We start from the raw sequence: 15618 nt of genomic DNA on the forward strand, positions 1-15618 counted from the left end.
AAGTATTTCCCAGTTCCCATGGATCATCAGGGATATAGGAACAGCTGGGTAATTTTAGCTCAGGGTTCACTCATGACATATGAACCTGAGCTTCTGTCATCTGATGGCTTGACTGGGTCTGGGGGTCTGCTTCCCAGCTGGCCCATTCCCACGGCTGATAGCAGAACATCTTGGTTCTTTGCTGAGGTTCACACTAGGCTTTATTCACTCATCACATGGGCCTCCACACAGGGTTGCCTATGTGTCTTTACAGCATGGCAGCCAGCTTTTCCCAGAATGAGTGATCCATCCAAGATAGCAAGCAGAAGCCACAATTGTCTTTTATGTCCTAGGCAATAGTATCTATGCTATTGGTCACTTAAACCAACCTTTGACACAATGTGGGAAGGGACTATATGAGAATGGGAATATAAGAAAGTAGAGATAATTGGGGGCTATCATATAGGCTAGCTATCACACATACCCATATGTGGGTATGTGCTAAAGGGGCACTGTCAGCACAAAATGTGCCAAAAACCATACAGAACCATGTACGCCAACAATAGCTATAATAATACATGAAGATGTAAGTCATGGCAATCCAGATGCCTGGTTGAGCTACACCCACTTCATGCTTTTTACCATTCATACCCAATCATTTCCTTGGCTCCTTAAGTTCAATCTAGGAGGATGTTAAATAATGAGGATCTCAGAAAATACTGATGGGAAAAGCTAATCTAGAGTTCTAAAACACAAGTACAATAGATGATCTGAAAGTGGTATACATCTTGGACTGATTAAATCATTTAGAAAGTTTATTTCTTGGTTTTCTTTCACCCCCAAACCACAACAGACAGGCTACAGAAGCCAACACATGACTGTCTCCCTTTTAACAGGGGAGCAGAACAGATCAGATGCTCCAGTTTTATGGAATAGGCAAGATACAGCCCTAAGTGAAACAAATCTGTGTTAAACACAAATGTCAATCAAATGCATTCATCATAAGAAGATTCATTTTGGTTTAACTGCAGTTAATATTACAACAGACTTCTTCAGCATATAAGGGATGAAGGACACGTTCCCCAAAGTCATGATTTATTAAAACATATGCAACAAGGGGCATCTGGGTGGCTCAGTCGGTTGAGCATCCTATTCTTGATTTTGGTGCAGGCCATGATCTCATGGGTTGTGCGATGGAGCCTGGCGTTGGGCTTCCTGCTCAGTGGGGAGTCTGTTTCTCTTCTTCTCCCTCTCCCTCTGCCCCTCCATGCACTCTCTGTCTTTCTCTAAAATAAATAAATCTTTTTAAAAATCTTTGAAAAAATAAGTAAAAAAGAAAACACATGTAACAAAATCATTTGCACGGACAAGGGGAAAAAAGCATTTTCAACCACAGAATAGGCTAAAAAACTTTAAGTTGCAAGGACAACGAATTGCCCATCCAACATCCATACTCACCCTTTTTCCTTATTAACAGTAAGCAATTTTGATTCCCAGCTTGAAAAACACTTTCCTCTTTTCTGGCAACTTGGAATGGCCATATGACACTCTTCTGACCAATAATATTCATGTGAAGTCTGTTAACGAATTCCAAGATTTTGCTTTCCTGACACACACCTGACTCCTGTCACTCCCTGTGAAGTTGAGATAGTGACTGACACTGGAGCCCAAGTAGCCACCTTGTCGTCATGAGGCAAGGGCCAAGAAAATCGCAGAGACTCTGGGTCATCCACAGTCAGCCACTGGTTAGCTTCATCCTTGTGTGAGAAAAGGAAGCCACTCTGTGGCTTTAGCCACTGTTTTTGGCTTTTCTCTTACTTGCACTTGAACTCAATCCCTAGGGAACACAGCTCACACAAGTATTTTTAGGTTATCTCTAACCAAGTGGTAATTTTATTGCACTGATTTAAATTAATTTAACTAACAAATTAAAAAATTAAATTTAAAATTTTTTCATTGTCTTCAAAGAAGCAGTTTCAAAGTTGTCCAATTTGTAAAACCATCATTGTTGACTTAGCCCCATGATGGTCCTGACACCTCTGCATATTAGCATTTTCTTTAGTCCTTGCAACTGCCCAAATTATCACACACTTCTGGGTCTTCACATCATGTCAGTGTTTCTAACTAGATGTCTGACCCCTCTGCTTGTTCCATCCCCAACTTCCCCCTGATTCCTCTGATCTAAACCAAGTTACATTCCCATGTAGACTGAGCTTTTTCTTTCTGGAACTTTAGCAAATTTTTGCTTATGTATTTATTTTTGAGAGTAAGTGTATAGTATCTGTTTCCCCACTGAAGTGTAAGCTCAGGGAGACCAGGGCTGTGTTCACCCTTTTACTCCTCAGCCCCGAAATGGTGCTAGATGAAATGTTACGTCCACAGTGTCTTTAAAGGAGCTCCTGGAAAGTCCATAGTGGAGAGCTCTAAGGATTTATAGAATTGACATATTATCAGAGATGATCCCCAATACTTAATTATGCTAATTTAAACATTTAAACGCTCTTCTACTTGTTTCTCACTTGTCATTCTCTCTCCCTGGAAGCCTCTCGGGAGCAAGAATGCATCCAGGGATTGCAACCTCCCCCCACACAGTCCAGACAAACTTTCACACTGTCAAGCAGATCAATAGAGTTTCCAGAATGACAGGCCAGATTCTAATCCTTCTTAGTCACCTTAAATAGAGGGATATACAGATTGTCCATATTTAGAGGCGAGAGCCTCTTCATGCTCCACCCCCTTTTTTAAGGGCTGCATTTTGAAGAGGTAAATACAGACTGGAAAATATCTGTTTACACTCTGGTGGCAAAGCAGGCATCTGGAGAGCATTTAACTATGGTGATACTTTGCTCCCAAGTAAAGGTTCTGTTTGTTACAATATGACACAAAGCTATTTGGCTTTTCAGAAAGGCGCCATTCTCCTTCTGAGTTCTATACAAAACAGAAGGCAAGATTTCAAGATAAGCTATTTTGAGACTATTAAAACATGGGCAAACCAAAATGAAAAAACCAGGACAAACTGGAAAGAAATCCAACAAGTCAGAAGAAAAATCGAAAATATAATACCCGCTTGTGAAATATATTACCGTTTGCTGCTTATTCTATTTGTTTCCTTTAAGCACTTCTTACAATGGAAATGCCTGTAGTGAGTCCTGCCTACCCGGAAAGCTGGTTAAGCCAGACTGTCTGGGGCTTGAATGACATGGAGGCAGGAAGTGGGATAAGAGAGGTGGGGAGGTAGAGAGAGGTTGGCTAGAAGCATTTCCAGGCACAGGCTACACTGGGATATTCTGCAGTCTCAGTAACATGAGGTCAGTGGAGACAAGGTTTCTGGAATATCTGGGTGCTTATATACCCAGATTACTCGGGTCCCAAAGGAGTCAGGTAGAAGGGTTTCTATTGCACAAATAAATCTCTGACTCAGCAGTTGATTTAATTGAAAGTAGAGCTTTTATAAGTTACTCGTTTTCTCCTGGAGTTAGGATATAAATCCTTAAAAATGAATATTTTAAATTAGTAAATAAAATTCATATAAAAGTAGACTGCGATAGGATACAAATGAACTTAACAATCCTTTAGTCATTATTTGAGAAATACCTGCTTTAAGGATGGGGGAATGTAATATATATATATATATATATATATATATATATATATATTCCTGGCTTTTAATATAACCTCAATATACTAAAAGTACTGCAAAAAATGTCATTTTTAAAAAATTCATAATACTTCTCGTGCCTTTTAGACAAGATCTTTGAAAGGTTACACAGAGGCAACGCATCATAAAGAACTAACTAGGGGCACCTCAGTGGCTCAGTTGGTTAAGCATCCGACTCTTGATTTATACTCAAGTCATGATCTCCAGATCTCGAGGTCGAGCCCCACATTGCTGAGATTCTCTCTCCCTCTCTCTCTGTCCTTCCCTCTGCTCATGCTCACTCTCTAAATAAATAAACAAATATCTTTTATAAAAAACGTTTAAAAGAAAAAACAAAGGACTAAAAAATATCAGAAACATGGAGTTAATAAATCTAAGATAATTATATACTTTTGTACTTTGTGTGTCACGATAACAAGGGTAATAGGTTTAGATCTAGATAGGTGTTACCTTTGCCAGACAGAAATTTTATCTTTGAATGCTATTCCACTGGAAAAAAAAATTCTGAGGCCACAATATCCATCTGAAAGTGATGACTTATAATTAATGTCACTTTCAAGTCCACAAAAACAAGGTGTACCGGTGCCTTCACTTATCTATTCTTTGGGGAATCAGCCTCATTAAGCTGAACTGGAGGTCAGAAAAATGAGTAGCTTCCAGCATAGAGCTTATATTGGTGCTAATAAAGTATAGATGACTGTTGAAAATGTTTTTTAAATCACTGTTGCTGTTTTAACTATAACTGGGAGTGGACAGAGCAAATAGCAGTTCTACTTGTCTATTCTTAAGTTCCTAATAAGTAACTAAACGAATAAATCCCTAGAACTTTCCCATGAAAACATACATAAGAGGGCTGCCCAATGTTAGGAGCTTGAGTCTAGCTGGGCCTCTGTCATAGTTTCCATTGCTTGTGTTTTCATCCTTAGGTAAATAGAAATATTTCACCTGTGATGTCACAGTTTAATCTATGGGGCTTGGGCTAGAAGAAACAGATGAAATTGATGGAAGTTTTACTGAGTGGACAATGTGATTTTTCACTCTGTTTGAGTGACACTGTTTTGTGTATATACATGGAAAAAAAAGTTTAACAAGCCATGATTTACTATGAGAACGGGGGGCATATGAGTGGTTCTCAAGCCAAAATGCAGAGATTCTCTCTTTGTGAGGACAAATTTGATTAAGATGCACCCCTGGTCTACTCTTTGTGGTACTGGACAGGGAGCTAAATGTTTAGCTTCAATGTAACCATCTTTCCAGCATCCTTGAGGAAAAAGCTGCCTATTAACATTTGGGTGAACAATATCTATGAGTGATGGAAGGAAAAGAACTCAGAGGCAGGAAAGCAGTGGGCACTGGTAGGCTGTAAAACCTGCACGCAGTTTGTGAAAAAACCAGAAGGCTAAAAGAAGGAAAATGGAATTCTGTGCATTCCCTTCTTTGGTTTCCTCAAACTGCCCACAGTCTTTAGACTCAAGAAATTCTTTCTTGGCTGCAGTGAATATAGTGAATACTCTAATGTTTGTACGAACAGAGAAATAAAAGAGCACAGTTAACATAAAATAATGAGGCATCCTTTCAAGTCATACACATAGTCACCTCCTGCTCCTTCCCTGTAGGTCAGCAAAATGCTAAACGTGTAGACACGGGCTCAGCAACCAGCTTTTTGCTATAAAATTACCAGGAGATATGAACCAGACTCAGATATTTGAAATCTGTATGCATAAAATCTGTTCATGTAGCACAACTTTTTAATTTTTGTTCAAAGCTCTAAACCAAAGTGGTGAAACACCATTACTCAGAAATCCTGGGGTGGCGGTAGAGATGAGGAGTTGGGTGTGAAGACTGGAAGACAGGAAGAGAGAAATGGGAGGTCATTTAGGAGATTTGGGCTTATCTCATTGCTAAAGACTGCTTTCTACCTGAGGCAGCAGAATTGCAGAACAATTAATCTTTCTCTTACTGACAGATAATCTTTTGTAATTATGGCCGCTGGATCAAGCAAATTACTCCCAACAAATATTGATGAATATTTTCTATGTGTTGGACACTGTTGGGCACAGAAGATACAAAAATGAGTAAAAAAACAATTCCTTTCTTGGAGATACTTACAATTGAATAGGAAAGAGCACTCATTGGCTTCAAAGCAGAAACAATCAATGAATCCCACCATCCTTTCATCTATCATTTTGTTTAGATACTCAAGGTCTAGGAAATTTTATCAGGACAGTCTTAAAACTGATTTTTTAAATAGTCTATTTTCTTATTTTTCTTTCTAAAACCTTTCATTTCAGTGATAGATTGAACACAACTTTTAACATCTGAAACTCGGCCATAGTTCTGAGAATAATGGACAAAAGGCTCCAAAATAGAAAACAGATATCGCAAAATTCATGCACATTTCTACAGATTTACCCAATGATTCTCAATTCTCTCCCAGAAGCTAGTATAAAACAAGCTTTTAAGTTAGGCACAGAAAAGCATACAGACACCAATAAAAGTGGCAGCTGACAGCAGAGAAAAGAGGTGGTAGAAATGTTTAAGGCAGAAAAACTAAAAAAGAAGACTTGTTGAGAGTCAATTAGGATATAATCCCAAATTAGAGTAACACCAATTAAGAGCAGCAAGGGAAGTACTAGAAGCAGGTACAACAGAAGCAAAAAGTATCAGCTGATATGCAAAGGGAGGTGATAGGTAACGAGTTAAAAAAAAATTTTGCCAAGTTCTGGGGCCATTCAAAGGAGCAAGCCGCTCTACCCACCTTAAAAATCTTTAGGAAATCACATCATTATGAAATTGTTTTCCATAATAGTAGCCCTGAGTCATCAAGGAAAGCTTTAAATCCTGTTCGGTATTCTCTATTTTAAAAAGCAGGAAATGTTTTGAGGACAGGCAACTGAGTAATACATTTTAGAGTTTTATAGGCAAGATTTGGTTGGGTAGACATTTGCATATTCCCTAGCAGCTGAGCTTGCTCTAATTATTCAAGAGTTTGCAATGTTTTTGATAGATAAAATTTTTAAAGAATTTTCTCTAATAGATACCGGCTTATGCTATATCATTAGAAAAATAGTAGATTGGGGATCCCTGGGTGGCTCAGTGGTTTAGTGCCTGCCTTCGGCCCGGGGTGTGATCCTGGAGTCCCAGGATCGAGTCCCATGTCGGGCTCCCTGCATGGAGCCTGCTTCTCCCTCTGCCTGTGTCTCTACCTCTCTCTCTCTGTGTGTGTGTCTCTCATGAATAAATAAATAAAATCTTAAAAAGAAAAATAGTAGATTATATTTTCCATATATCCCTATAATTTTATTTATCTATTTATTTATTTATAAAGCTTTATCTATTTATTCATGAGAGACACAGAGAGAGGCAGAGACATGGGCAGAGGGAGAAGCAGGCTCCCTGTGGGGAGCCCGATGCGGGACTCAATCCCAGAACTCCGGGATCACGACCTGAGTCAAAGGCAGATGCTCAACCACTGAGCCACCCAGGTGCCCCCTATAATTATTTTTAAATACGAAGCTGACCTATACTGATGAGGATCACAAGATCCAATGGGTGCCTCGGTGGCTCAGTTGGTTAAGCAATCAATTTAAGAGTTTTCTTTCTTGGTGGGGCATCTGAAGGCACGTCTGCCTTCAACTCAGGTCATGATCCCAGGGTCCTTAGATGGAGCTCTGTGTGGCGCTCCTTGTTCTGAGGAGCCTGCTTCTCCCACTCCCCCTGCTGTGCTCTCTCTCTCTCTCTCTCTCTGCAAATAAATAAATAAAATCCTTAGGGAAAAAAGGATCACAGGATCCTGGACTTCTGGCAGATATCATGATTAAATGAGCATTTAGGGGGTGGAAGACAGTGTCATAGGATGGGACTGAGTGAATTTTGCATGTGGCAGGGATGTAAATAGGTATGACCAAGAAGATAACTGTGATAGATTGCATTACTCATCTCATTTCTTCACTGCCCTGTAGTAAAACCCTTGCTATCAGCTCAGGATTGATAAGGTGTAGTACCCTTGCCATTGGGGAGCTTGTTTCTTTAGTTGATGTACATTGAAGATATAAGTAAATTCAGGAAAGGTTTAGATTAACCTATGAATGGTAAATACAGATTTGCATATTAAAAAAAGCCCAGGGAGTTTGAAACAAATCCCCAAACTTCTGAGGCCAACATTAATGGAATACTATGAAACTTTGAAACCACAGCTGGTTAGACCATTGGGCTGACCCAGTATTGCATTTCTTATATTCATATCATTTGGTTTTTAAAAATAAATACACATTTTAGTATAAATTCCTAAGGGAAACATACAGTTTATTTGAAAAGACTTTAACTTTCCCCCCATGTTTCTTTTAAACTAATTACAAAGAACTCAGAGATGCTCTGAGCCAAAGGATGTAGGAAACTCTGTGAATGAACCTGACTTATTTTACATTCTCACACCTGCATTCTACATGTGGGAAATGGAAAAATGGGATTTTGAACATAGGATTTTAACCTCCAGGTAAGGAACTGTATGGATCCTGAAATCATCCTGCGGACAGATGAAATCTTTAGAAACCAAGAAGTGGCTCAGATTACTACCATTTGCTTCACAAAATTGCCTGCTTGAAAAAACAATTCAACTCTTTTACCATGCTCTATAAGTCTCAAATCATTATGGTTTGGAAACAATGCACATGAGACCGTGACAGCAATAATTACTTTGAATGAATGAATACAAGAAAGCAAGATATTGTGTCTTTTCCAGGCAACATTTAAATGCAAAATCTTTCATTTTAGATGCAGTAAATACCACAGAAGCCAATAGATAAAGATGATGTCCCAACTCTCAAAACCATACCAAAAGGAGTGGGAATTCCACTCAGGCAGGCAGCTGAGACAAGGACTGTGGGTAAATGCTGCAAGCTTATTGCTCAGGAATAATGGTATGTCTGAGTTATGTTACTGCCTAACTATCTTTTAGATATATTTAGTGATGCCCAATATACTAGTAAATTTCCAAACAGAACCACAAAATGGATGACAATTTAGGGTAATTCCATGCCTGTAATTTTGTTTAAAAAGAAAAAAAGAAGAAGTCTGGTCCATTAGTCATTTCTATCTTTGTTTAACACCTTTCCCTTTCCCATTCACCCTCTGGTGCAGGTGTTAATGAAATTTGAAATGACCGATGGACCAAAAAAGGTCCTGGAAAATCTATCAAATGGATATTATAATCAGCTTCCACATACTCTAACTTAAATGTTACTTGATAGGTAGGGAGCAAGAACTAGAAAAACCAGAGAAGACATCCCACAAAAAGCAAAAAGGAGAGTGATTATAAAGTTTGATCCTCTGGCAGACCAGAAATTAAAGACTTACTGATGTGAGGTGAATGAACTTTACACTGGTTGTCTTCTAAATCATTCTCTATAAGCCTGCCTCAGGAGGTAGGAAGTAACCTGTCATGGGTGTTTATAGTGTGGACTGGATGACCACTTGAGAAAAGACTGTCATGTGCAAGGAAGACTCTATGGTTTCCATGGTTTTTAAGGGAAACAGACACAGAGCTTTGGCTAATTAGATAGGGCTTGCTTATCCTTCCAGGACCCTAGGGTCTGTTTTGACTTTGTTTCTGCCCTCCTGCCTCAAGGCAGAGATCAGTTTCTGCTTTCCCCAGTGTTCCCTCAAGCATATCTAGATGGCTCCAAGTCAAGGTCCAGACAAAGTTAGGTTTTCTCCCTCCCCTCTGTAAGGTCCTGTTTGTAGGGTCGATTTCCTATTCCAACTCCGTGTCCCTCCAGATGAAAGACAGGGCCTGTCCTAGGGTCTGAGCAGGATTTACTTGCATATTGGGACAAAACACTAGTCTTCACTTCTATCGCAGAGCGATAGACAGAGGCACGAAGTTATTCTCCTACGTTCTCCAAACCCCTCCGTGCCCATGGCCTCTCCTGTGGTGTCTTGCCTCCCCCTTCCACCACAAAATCTCTGTGCAGTCAGTTCACACCAGCATTAGCAAACATGCCAAATCACCACATATTCTGCATACTGTTTCTATTGCTGTCACCTTTCTCCCTCGCATCTCTCCATCTATATAAATTCTACACAAAATGCTTTCCCCAGTATAGGTCAGGTTTAGTATTTAAAAAGAATTTCAGGAAAACAGAAAATATAATCTACTATTTTGCTAAGGATGTACCATGGTCGATATTAGAGAAAATTCTTTTAAAGTTTTATTGATCAAAGACATAATCTCTCGATTAATCAGAGAGATATCAGCTGCTAAGGAATATATAGATGTCTACACAACCAAATCTTGCCTTAAGATCTATAAAATCTTGCCTCTTCACCCTTTATCCCTCACAGGGCCTTTTTCCCTTCCTACTCTTAGCGTCTGCTTCCCAGAGGACCTGAGCCGACACAAATGCTATGAGAGAGTTTTTCTGTTCACTTGTTTGGCACGGTTAGCTGACTTATAAAAAGAGCATTGACTTGATTCAAATACTTACTTTAATATGGAAGGAACAAAGATTGTCCACTGAAAACTGATTTTCTTGGACATCTCAACCTGGGTGATTTTAATTAGGTGACTGATGGTGGCGGGGACTGATTCTCTAGGTTAAGATCCTCATGGAGATTTTCATCAAGGCTGCAAATGGAGGACATGCTCTATAAAGGAGTGAAGCAAGAAAGAATATTACATGGAGCAGAGCAACTAGAGGTACAATACAGGCTGTCAATAGGATCGTGGGGTCAAAGCATAGGAGCACTGTATAGCTTTCTCTGAGTGAGGCTGGGAAATTAGTGCCTGGCATCCAGCTTCTCATATGTGCTTGGAGTATCAGTTTCCTAGGGCTGCCATTACATGTTACCGCAAATTGGGTGACTTAAAACAACAGAACTTCATTCTCTCACAGTTTGGGAGGTCAGAAGTCTGAAATCAAAGTGTCATTGGGTTGTTCCCTTTTTGGGACCTCAGCCGGAGAATCTGTTTTCATACCTTTCTCCTAGTTTCTAGTGGTTGCCAGGAATTCTTGGCATTCCTTAGCTGGTGATAGCCTAACTACAATCTCTGCCTTAGTTGTCACATGACATTCTCCCCGTGTTTCTGTGTCTCTGTGTCCAAATTTGCCTCTTCTTATAAGAAGAACGGTCATATTACATTTAGGACCCACTTTTAATCCAGCATGACCTCATCTTAACTTGATTACATCCACAGACTATTTCAAAATATATCACCTTCATGAGCAGGTCTTGAACAGACATGAATTTTGGGGGAGGCACCATTCAACCCGGTATAACTGGGAACTTAAGTGATTAAAAACTAGCCTTTAGGGGCACCTGAGTGGCTCAGTGGTTGAGCATTTGCCTCTGACTCAGGTTGTGATCCTGGGGTCCTGGGATCAAGTTCTGGATCAGGATCCCCATAGGGAGCCTGCTTCTCCCTCTGCCTGTGTCTCTGCCTCTCTCTGTGTGTCTCTCATGAATAAATATAATCTTTAAAAAACCAACAACTAGCTTTTAGACTGGTAGTCATAAGAGATGAGAAGGCATTTTCTGGTGATGAGCCTTTGAAAACAGGAATGAATATAGGGTCTGGTTGTAGGATCGGAAGCATCAGAGGGTATAGCTTCTTTCTTGACCATACCTCCTCTACAACTGAGACAACACTCCTCTTGCCTTTCACATCTCAGGGTACAGTGAAATAGTCTGGTTTGGTGCGTTCGCGGATGTGCATTCACCTTACTCCTTTACACCCAACTCTGCCTGCCTCTGTAACACACATTCACCTTCATCCTCTCCCATAAAGACAGCAGAATCTAAACACGAAATTGCCAGACTTCTGTTGACATTGGAGAAAGTCACTTTGGGTGGAGGCAGGCGGTTGCATCATTGGAAGAGAGTGAAAAAGGAATCTGCGTTATTTCGCAAATAGCTTTTACCCAGTCTTCCTTATTTTGTCATTTGCCCCTCCCCCAATTCACTCCCAGATCTGTAAGTACCCAGGACTGCCACTTACTGAACATCCTGAGGATTCTGCAGTAAAGCAGGTTGGTTCTCCACCTTCCCCACTGCCAGCACAGAATTTGTCTCTCTCTGTTCTAAATTAATTGCTTTTCATCCATTTACTTTCTAGACTGCCAAGTTTTATTGCTGTTGTCTTTCCCTGATTTTCTACTTGAGGTTTTTGTGTGTGAGGTGTTCTCATGTGCCTGTCCTTCTGTCACCCACCCAACCACCACTCCTTATTGCAGTCCTAGTGAGGCGTTGGGAGTGAAGATGTGTATGTTCGTTTGGTATGTAAATCTGGAATTCCAGATTTAAAGCAATACCAATCAATATGGTTGCACATTTCTCCTGAAACGGTGAACTCCTCAGGTGCAGATGTGAGGTTGACAGATTGAATTAAGGTTAGAGTTTTGCCAGCTAAGAAAAGGAGGGATCAAGGTGACAGGACTTAAGAAGACTTGATTTGCAAGGAAATAATCATGGCATGCACCCTGGACTTTAAAGCTAGGATAGTGTGAACATGAAGGAGATGGTAAGAGTGAAAAACTGAAGGTCACTGGACTGAAGCCTCAAAGATTTTGAAAAAGTGTTCAATTGAGCATACAAGTGAAGCGAGCAGGGAGGACAAAGAGTAAAAGGCATTTATAATTCGGATCTGACCTTTTTGGAGGTGGTGGTTATTATTGGGTGTGAGCCATAGAGGGATGTGGTCAATCATCTTCCAAAGATCTCTCTCATCCTGTGTGGCTTCCTACAGTGTGACACCGCCGTGCATCCATTAAGAAGTGGAAGCTCATTCCTTCCCTCTTGAATCCAGGCTGGCCTATTAACTTGTTTATAACCCAGCGAGTGAAGTGACGAGGCATGATTTCCCAGGCTAGGTAGAAAAGGCCATGTAGTTTCTTTCCAACTCTTCTGGAATGTTCACTTTGGGAAAAGCCAGCCACCACTGGCTGACTACCCTGACACATACCATGCTACAAAAGCTGCACATAGGTGCTCTGGTCACAGAGCCAACCTTGCCAAAATACTAGATGAGGGAGTCAATCTGTCTGGACCCTCCTAGACCAGCCAGCTAGATACCTCTGAGGGACTCAATTGATGCCACAAAGCACAAAAGTGCCTGGTCAGAGCGCCTGGATTCTTGAGCTACACAGATTGTGAAATATGAGAGAATGTTTGTGATGTATAAGTTTCTATTTTCCATCCAGACCTCTCCCATGAACTCCAAACCCATATAGCCAACTGCCTCAGAACATCTCCACTTAGATGACTAATAGGTAACTCGGATTTACCGATTAGGTAATCAGTACCTAATAGTACCGAATAGGTACTGGAGGCACCTATTCAAAACTGGGGGCACCAGTTGGTCAAATGGCTGCCTTCTGCTCAGGTCATGATCTCAGGGTCCTGGGGTTGAGCCTCAAGTCTGGCTGTCTTCTCAGTGGGGAGTCTGCTTCTCTCTCTGCCTTTCCTCTCCAATCCCCCTACCCCACTCATGCTCTCTTACTCTAATAAATAGATAAAATATTTTTTAAAAATATTCAAAACTGAGCTCTTGATAGTCCCTCCTGCTTTTCCCTATCTTGTTTATCAGCAATTCCATTCTTCCAGTTGCCCAGGCCAAACATGTTGCTATCATCCCTCACTGCTCTCTTTATCTCATAATCCATATCCAGTGTTAGGAAATACCACGGTCTCCACTTTCAAAATACATCCAGATTGCTACCACACTCACGCAAGCTGCCATCACCTCTCATCTGGATTACCCGCAAGTCTCCCCATAGATCTTGCTGTTGCTGTTCATCTTCATTCTACTCAGTATCCTGCTATTATGTGAGAGTATATCCTTCCTCTGCTTAGACTTCTCAAAGACCCTTCAGCTCAGAGTAAATAAAGGCCAAAGTCCATACCAAGACCTACAAGGTCTCTTCTACCCTCCAGGTTCATCTCCTACTCCTCTTACACTCAGCTACAATGACTTCCTCCCTGTTCCTTAAGCTGTACAGGCACAGTCCTGCTTCAGGGCCTTTGCACTAGCCATTTCCTCTATCAGAATTCTCTTTCCCAGAGATTCATGTGCTAGTTCCATTTCCTTCAAATATTATTCAAAAGTGAATTCCTAGAAACTATGTAAGGTGACAGATATTAACCAGACTTATTGTGGTGGTCATGTCTCAACATACACAAATATTGAATCATTATGTTGTGCATTTGAAATTGATACAATGTCATGTGTCAAAAAGGTAAGTTTTTAGAAGAGCTTTTTCTTTTAAGATTTTATATTTGAGAGAGAGTGCGGGCGCACATGTGAGCATAGGGACGGGGAGAGGGAGAGAATCTCAAGTAGACTCCTCACTGAGCATGGAGCCCGATGGCGGGGCTCAATCCCAGAACCCTGAGACCATGACCTGAGTTGAAACCAAGAGTTGGATGCCTAAATGACTGAACCACTCAGGTGCCCCAAGAGCTTTTTCTAAATAGTCTATCAGTGTTAAAATAGAAATTATATATTACAAAAAAGCAGATTTTTCTGTGAGGATTTCCATTGACACTAAACTTAAATTTCAGTTTCTCACTGACACCTCACAATCCCACTACTTGCTTTACTTTTTTAGAGATACAGTTAACGTATTAGTTTCAAGTGTACAATATAGATATTTCCTGCAAAATGATCAGTAAAATAAGTCTAGTTAATATCACCATAGCTACAAAATCTCTTGTCTGTGATGAAAAGTTTTGAGATCTACTCTCTTAGCAACTTTCAAACATACAATATTACTAACTGGAGCCACCGTGCTGAATATTACATCCCATGACTTATTCTATAGCTTAAAGTGTGAAGTACGTATTTTTTCCACTCCCTTCACTCATTCTGCACACCCTACTCTCACCTCTGGCAACCACTAATCTGTTCTCTGTATCCATCAGTGTTTTTTTTTTTTTTCCAGATTCCACATATAAGATAAAATACTATCTTTTTTAAAAACTTTATTTATGTATTCATGAGAGACAGAGAGAGAGAGAGAGAGAGAGAGAGAGAGAAAGGCAGGCAGGCACAGGCACAGGCAGAGGGAGAAGCAGGCTCCATGCAGGGAGCCCAATGTGGGACTCGACCCCGGGGACTCCAGGATCACTCCCTGAGCAGAAGGCAGACACTTAATCACTGAGCCACCCAGGCGTCCCTCTTATTTTTCTTATTATTTCTTTAGCATACCTCCAAGGTCCATCCATGTTGTTGCAAATACCAAGATTTCCTTTTTTATGGCTTAATATTTTTATTTTTATTTTTTTAAAATTTATTTATTCATGATAGTCACACAGAGAGAGAGAGAGGCAGAGACACAGGCAGAGGGAGAAGCAGGCTCCATTCACCGGGAGCCCGACGTGGGATTCGATCCCGGGTCTCCAGGATCGCGCCCTGGGCCAAAGGCAGGCACCAAACCGCTGCACCACCCAGGGATCCCGGCTTAATTTTTTTATATATGTAAACACACACCACATTTTCTTTATTCATCCATTGATGGACACTTATGTTGCTTCCACATCTTGACTACTGTAAATACTGTTGCAAAGAACATGGGGGTTCAGCTACCTTTTCAATTTAGTAGTTTTGTTTTCTTCAGGTAAATACCCAGAAGAGAAATCACTAGATCATATGGTATTTCCACTTCTAAACTTTTGAGGGAACCCCATACTGCTTTCCATAGTAGTTGCAGCAATTTAAATTCCCACCAAACATGCAGGAAGATTCCCTTTTCTCCACATCCTCACCAGCACTTGTTATTTCTTATCTTCTTGATAACAGCCATTTTAATAGGTTTGAGGTGATCTCACTGTGGGTTACACCTTACATTTCTCTAATGATTAGTGATGCCGAGCATCTTCTCATGTACCTGCTCGGCCACCTGTATGGCTTTTTTGGAAAGATGTCTATTCAGATCCTCTGCTTTCCCTGCTTTATTTTACTTTGTCCCTAGCACATATCACTGTCT

At 40.6% G+C, this 15618-nt stretch overlaps 1 long non-coding RNA gene across 1 annotated transcript; it reads right to left on the reverse strand.

Annotated features, from left to right (window-relative positions):
• Positions 1-781: 781 nt before the first annotated feature.
• On the reverse strand, positions 782-14625 carry LOC102156634. The gene is made up of 3 exons (XR_005381141.1): positions 12284-14625; positions 10123-10282; positions 782-1265 (listed from the first exon to the last, which is right to left on the reverse strand). It is a non-coding gene; the product is annotated as an uncharacterized LOC102156634 (long non-coding RNA).
• Positions 14626-15618: the final 993 nt, after the last annotated feature.

The sequence above is a fragment of the Canis lupus genome, chromosome 29, assembly GCF_011100685.1.
Source record: "Canis lupus familiaris isolate Mischka breed German Shepherd chromosome 29, alternate assembly UU_Cfam_GSD_1.0, whole genome shotgun sequence".
In the NCBI taxonomy this organism is placed as follows: domain Eukaryota; kingdom Metazoa; phylum Chordata; class Mammalia; order Carnivora; family Canidae; genus Canis; species Canis lupus.